This window comes from Poecilia reticulata, chromosome 20 (assembly GCF_904066995.2).
Source record: "Poecilia reticulata chromosome 20, P_reticulata-male-v2, whole genome shotgun sequence".
Taxonomy (NCBI): domain Eukaryota; kingdom Metazoa; phylum Chordata; class Actinopteri; order Cyprinodontiformes; family Poeciliidae; genus Poecilia; species Poecilia reticulata.
This window is the reverse complement of record NC_088849.1, coordinates 7,598,795-7,606,155: the sequence shown is the minus strand read 5'-3', so window position 1 is coordinate 7,606,155 and position 7,361 is coordinate 7,598,795.

Below are 7,361 nucleotides of genomic sequence, written 5' to 3'. Positions count from 1 at the left end.
GTGAGGCGGAAGCTTGGCCATGGACTGAAGCTCCAAGGAGGATCTTTGTGGAAATGGGCAGAGCTTTGTGAGAACCTAGCGTTTGGGCACTCCTGAATGGTTGCCATGGAGATTCAAGAATTTCAGACATTAAACAGAATCAAACCAACACTCCAGAATAACATTATAGTATGATGCGTAGCTCTAAAATGACAATTTTACATAATACCCATAATGAGGCAGAATGCAGGTAGGGAGAATCAGGCAGCTGCTATGAAGTGGAGGAGACTAGCAGGCTCAGTGAAGGTGAATGATAAACACAGAGCTGAACTGGGACCCAGAGAAAGTAACATTAATCAAAGTGAACAAAAGCCAAAAGCACAAAGGGCAAAATAAATGAACTGACCTGAGGATCATAACACATATCATATTTCCATAGATTTTACTGGAGCTTAGATCAGGCCAATTTTCTGGCCAATCAAATACAGTGATAAAAAGGTCAATAAACTGGGTACTGGCAGTTATGTGTGTGTATGCGCCAAAGAGTACCAAGTCCTGCAAATGAAATCAGCATCTCCATAAAGCTTGTCAAAATAAGGAAGGACTGGAATAACTTTATCTGACTTTGGACTTGATAAAAGCCAGAGGGTCATTACCAGAAGCATGACGTCAGCGACAAGTAACACACTCAATCATGACATGACGTAACACTGTAAACTCCACACGTCTGATCCCGGCATACACACCATATTCAAGATGAGGAGTGCAGCAAAAGTGACATAAATACTTCAAACACACACGAGGATTTGTTGCTTCACAAAAAATGTCCACATGTTTCGATCTGTCATATGGTTTTATTTTCAAAATGTTAACATACATGGCGAAATAAGGAAAAGTGCGGCAGCCACATTCAAACCCAAATCATTGGTCAGTAGACTTAATTGCTCTACAGTGATATTTTTAAGCTAATTTTGTGATTTTTTAAAACAAGAAACTGACTCATAGTTTTCCTAAAAAGCATCACTAAAATCTTGTCTCTTCAAACAAATACCGTGCAATGTTTCATCTAATGACTTGAATCTACACCTTCAATAAGTTTGTACAGACTGACTTTTTTTTTTAAAGTCTTTTGTAGCATTAATAAAAATGATTTTGTATCATTTTCACACCAAACATAATGGGCGAATAAATAGTGTTGAGCAGCATATTAAATCAGTGAGTCTGACAGTCTGCTGCTCGTCCTTCCAGAGCTCCAACAATAACCACATTTTATTGTTCGCTAAACATCTTTGTCTCCTTAATGGCCTCTGAATTTTTCAAACATTTTACCAAGTGTAGTTTCCTCCTCTGGATTATCTTTAATCTTTTAATAATACATAAACACCAGCGAGGATACGTAGCGCCACTGGCCGCATTCGCTCTATGATTAATGTGCTGCGAAGCCGTCCTGACAGTCCCCACCGCACATCGTTCTCCGCTGCCTGGGACGGGGCGGAAGGCCCGGGGACTCGCTGGTATCCCCCCAGAAAGAGCGAGAACGGAGAGCGAGCCAGGGGACATGAAACCTAAAAGCCGCGGTTAGCTCCTGATCTCCGGGATTCCCGGGAGAGCAGGATTACTCCTCCTGCCAGGCGGAGAGAGCTAACGTACACCCGACACGCTCGGTTTGGAGCCGTCCCTGAACGCCAACATCGCACGCTGAAATAATAACAGACCCGTGAGCCTTCCTCTTGAGCCTTAATGCTCAGTTTCACTTTTGGTAATAGTCGTACAAATCTCCATAATTTCTGATGTGTGTAAAGGATTCTGAGCCTGGAGAGAGAGAGTTTGGTTTAAGGATTAGTTGGCTGCACATATTGTGTTGAAACTCTGAAGCATGGACGGTGTAATGAAGACATGAATAATTCAAGACATTTTTATTTCCTCTCAGTCTTCATTTCTGTTTGAAGAGTTTGACTTCTTCGCAGTTTTGTGAAATATTCGTCAAATAATGGCGAGGTCTCGGGAGTTTTGGGGAATTCACATCGTACGGTGATACAAACAACGTCTGCGGACAAAGTCCAGCCATAAAACTTCTCACAACTATTACATTGTACTAAAAGAGATTGGGAATGACCACAACTCGGTTACTGAGTGGTAAACCACATCTCAGGCAGAAGCTGTGGCACAGAAAGTTCCCCAACTTTCTCCAGTCGAAAGCTACCGACCTCTAAACTTCATGTGTCCTTTAAACTGGGTCAAGGACAACACATGGGAAGCTACACGGAACAGCCAAGTGACAGAATCTGAAGCTTGTATCGTCAAGAGCGACGCAAAATATAAGAAGCAGTTTCCTTAGTACACCGCGCGGTGCTGATTCATCCCTTTTCCTACAATCCTGTGGACTTGTTTGGGTTTGGCAGTTGCCGGGAGAACGACTGTTACCTGGTGGCACCGAGTGGGATTATTTTGCAGGGTGGTTATTCATTAGCTGGGCTCAGCCTCACTGTTCCAGTAAAAATGAGCTGTGAGCGCTGCAGCGTGCCAAGTTATCTCAGAGGATTTCATGCCAACCGACTTTGTGGGAACAGTGTAAGGATGGCTCCTTCCTGTTCCAACTTGACTGCAAACCAAAGCACAAAGTAAGGCCAGCTTGGTGGGGCATAACTCCGCTGAGCTCCTATGGAGTGAGAACAGAAAGCCGGTTTGGAAAGGTGGATGGGTAAATACTTTTGGCCAATGTGGTGTAGTTATTTTTAACCCCCTAAAGCTGAAATTTGTGAGACGCTTGTTTTAGCCTTACACCGACCTCTGATGTTAGACTAAGGAAACTTTGCTCCAGTCCTGTTCATCTTGCCTGAACCACATGTCTCAAGTCATCCCAAAACATCTCAATGTTTTATTGAGATGTTCATGCCAAATGTCAAGATTTGGCCTTAAACCTGGACCCACGAGTTCATATGTCTTAGCTATAGCCAGTTTTCCCACTTGGATGTTTTGTTCATCCCAAAACCACGACTCTTCCACATCTACGCTTCACATTTGGTACCAGGTTCATTTTCCAGAATGCTTTATATTTTATACGTCCCCCGTCACGGTTTCCAAATGATCCTGGGTTTGTCTACTTCCCTCCCTGGCAAACTCCAATCCGGCCTCCGTGTTTTTCTTAGAGAGCAAAAGTTTCCTCTTCGCAAAACTCCAATGAAAGCTGAACTTGGCCAACCCTTTTCTGATTGTACAGTAAGAAAAAAAAATTGGGGAAAAATAAATAAATGGGGAAGGTCTTTTCATAAATTAGATGAAAAGAGCTGGATGGTGTCCACCTTTTTAAAAAGCATAAAAGGGGAAATGTTAAGAATACAGACATAGAAGAGTTTGGTTGATGTCTAGATCCAGTTGAAAAGCTTTTGGAGTTAATCACATGGGGGCGCACAAGCCTGGCTTTCTGCTGAAATTCATAGAGCAACTTTCTGAGATCAAAGATTAAGAACTAGAAAAACAGAAATTGTCAGAATGCATGAAACAACTGTCCCTGCATTCATCTATGCGATGGACGATTGTTACATTTTCTTTAAGTTTGAAAACTTTCACACATTCTGCTGCTTCCGAAATGCTTCCTGCACCTACAGACAGCTGAGACCTGAGAATAGCATCCGGCTAAATTTCCCACGCTCCCTTTTCTGTCAGAGTCCCCTATTTTAATTACAATAAAATGGGTCAATATGGACTCCTTTGGCCACGTTAGCAGTGGAGATGCAGTCACGAAAACGCCGCAAACGCAGTCGACGAAATCGGAAACGTGACGACAAAAACACAAACCGGCAGGAACACGAGTCGCAGAATTCCAATATAAACGTGGGAGAGAAGCAGAAGGGAAAGGCCGGAAAAGCATCAACACTGTTCTAGCCTCATTACATTACTAAGTAACGTTCTGCACCGTTCCCTTCGACTGTAAGAGATGGGGCAAATGAATTATTAAAAGACTCCGTCTGCATGTACCGTCTCTCAGGAGAAAAAAAGAAGGATAAATTTAGAAAAAAACGATTGTGTGACGATTTCGTCAAAACGGAAATGAGCTTTAAAAAAAAAAAGTGGATTTTGATTCTTCTCAGATTGCTTCATTTTGCTTTCTCACATCAATTCTAACAAGATATTTAACTCCACATAGTGTATTGGAAAATAATGAAGAGATAATGTTTAAGCAAAGTTATTGTGACTGTAGAGGAAGCAGTGTGGTGTGCAAAAACATGAATACATGAATATTGCAAACGTCATAGGTCCCTTTCACTTAGATGTACGTTTCTCACCCACTCATCTAAAAATGTTGCAGTATTCATAAGTCAACAAAAAAGAAAATATGACCAGCTGGAGATATGACTCAGAAAATAATATAAAATAAGACTAAGACAAAGATGATGCCAAATCTTTAGTTCCTATTTCTGCTTTAGCAGTAGCGAAGACGTCCAGCAGGAAGTTAGAAAAGCAGCTGTTAAAAATGAGCTGTCCGCCGCAGTGCATTCTGGGATTGCTACCCGTCAGGTCACAGTGGAATCAGAAGAGTGAGACGCAAAGACAGAAACTAAACAGGTTTGCTTCTGTTTTTTTAAATTTTTTTCCAACTCGTGAAATTTCTGTGTTTGTCCACAAATATACGCGTAGCGCTGTTTTTTTTTTTTTTTTGATGAAGTATTTGCCGTGAGGCGCCGTCGTCCTATTTGTTCTCTGACATGAACATAAAACCATGAAGACATAAAGCCGAGCTTACAGTGACTCTACATTTCCTTCAAGCCGTCACATTAGCACAAGAAGCTGAGAGTTTAGGGAAGCCCAAAGAACTAAACAACAGAATACCACAGAAGAAGAAACGAGGCAGGGAACTCAAAGCCATGGAGATTTTTGCAATATTTACAGTGAAATATGGGAACTATCTTGGCGACAGAACATATTTTTTTGTAGTTCTATAACAATATATGACTGTAACCTAGATACACACACACAGAAAACAAAACAAGCTCGCGATTTGTTCCTGTTATGCTTCATCTCTGGTTACACCGCACAGGTTTATACTCATTAGATCTGGGAAGGAAAAAAAAAGGTTTCAGAACGGCCACAGCGCCTAAGTAGGCCAAAGCTCAACAAACGGCAAATATTCTGTGGTGAAATCTTATTTCCTGCTCCTCACACTGAAGCAGCTAACAGAGTATGCTTCAACATGCTGGTGATAAACTCTAAAGATGATCAAAAAAAGAGCAAATTTTGACATTTCTGGCATTCAGCTGACAATGTCCTTCAGATCTGACACTTTGCGTGATGTCAAAGCCTGAATATGCTGTGGTCCATAGTTACTGTTGTCGTAGCAACCAATGGAGGTGAGTCTGCTCAACTACTCTTAGTATTGCTTTAATATTAGAGATTTGTTCATCAAAAAGAGACAGGTTTCTCAAACAATAAGTTGTATTGTGCTAAAAAAAAGTCTACATATAGATTAAAAATACACTGAAACCAATATAATCTGGTATCCATAGTGTAAATTAATTAATTCCAACTTTTAGAAGAAGATGAAGAAACACAGCTTTTAAGCTTTATCAGGTTCATTTGTTAAATTTTATTTTGACCTATTGCTATACCAGGCTTTCCTAAAACTCCTCCTTAATTTGGACCTCTGCAGCCCTCACCTTACATCGTCAGCGACGCTCTAATCACTCCTTCTTCTAATCCCTCTCAAAAGCCTGTGTTTGTTTCCCCTCACTTAGCGTATAGCTTACAGGGACTTTCAGGCTGAGCCAGGATCAGTTAGTGCCGGGATTTGACTAATTAGGATGATTGAGAGTGTTTACGTACATTTGTGCACGTGTACGTGAATATCAAGCACCCATTAGATAGATGTTAGCTTGGAGAGAGACTCGAGTAACTCACTTAGGCAGCAGGACAAACAACCTAGTAAAAAAGACGCCAGTCAAGTCGAGTCGAGTTCACATGATCAGCAACTGGGCAGCTCACAGCGCTGCACGTCACACAGCAGTCAATTATGAAACGAGCAATAAGTATTACATTTTGTCAGGCAAATATACAGCAAATCAATGTTTACCAGGTGGGTTTTTAGGCTTGATTTAAAGGTTCTCAGTGTTTCGGCTGTTTTGCAGTTTTCTGGATATTTGTTCCAGACTTGTGGTGCATAGAAGCCGAATGCTGCTTCTCCATGTCTGGTTCTGGTTCTGCAGAGCAAATTCAGAAGACCTGAGAGGTCTGGAAGATTGATACAACAACAACAGAAGACCTTTAATGTGTTTTGGTGCTAAGCTGATCAGTGATTTATAAACTAGCAGAAGCATCTGTTCGGTGGTTGGATGGGTTCAGAGTCACTGGTGAGCTGCGTAGCTATGGTAACTAATCTCATGAGCTAGTTGGAACATATTAAACATGTTAAATAGGAGGAGTCCCAGCATTAAACCTTGGGGTACCCCACATGTACTGTAACTGTTGTCTGCCCTGATGATAGACAGGCCCTATTTACCAATAAAGTGAATTCTTACACTTTTATTCAGGGGCGTCAGTGTAAAGGGTGCGGAAAACAAATGCACGGCAAACTTTTTTAGCTTTTTTGTTTACAATAAAACACAAAAATTATGTTTTTTCCAGAATTATGCCCTTACTTTATGTTGCTCTATCACACAAAAATGCAGAAATTAAATAATGTGTTAGACAAAATGAGGTTAATTTTTAATGACATTGTATGAAACGTTGCGCAAAAATGTATTTATGCCAGTTATGTTTATCAAGCTCCAAGAGTTACATAGATCATTAAGCAGCATGTGGAGATGTCGGTTGCGTCGGAGGTGAGTTTGTTTGTTTATGTACACATTAATGACGCTCGACTGTTTGAAGGGCAACAAAATATGTCATTTCTGAATTTCCTCGGGTCTGCAAAGTGAAGCAGTCGGTTTAATTGCAGAAAATAACAAGGATCCTGGATTAAATCTGGTGCCAAAGTGGAGTTCTCTCAGGGTACTCTGGCTTCCTCCCTCAGTCCAAAAACATGACTGCTAGGCTGAGGCATGGATTTCGCCACTGCTCTCATCCACATGGCATACATTTATTTTTATTTTTTTTTTTTTACAAAAACATAGTGTAAAACATAGTGTTACTGTAAAAAAAAAAAAAAAAAGATGTAAAGCTGAAGAATAAACGATGGAGCGAATATTTAACTTTGAACTACCCAAGCTTTTGTGCATCGACAACGATACAGAAGGAGATGAAGTGAGACAAACGTAGAAGTGAGAAGAGACGCTGAGAGGGGAAAGGAGCGACGAAAAGAGGACATCCAATCAGGAGGCAGCAGCAGGCGCTCTGGGCAGCTGTGGTGTGAGCCACGTCTGATGCGTCTTGACAGCTGTGTCTCTGAG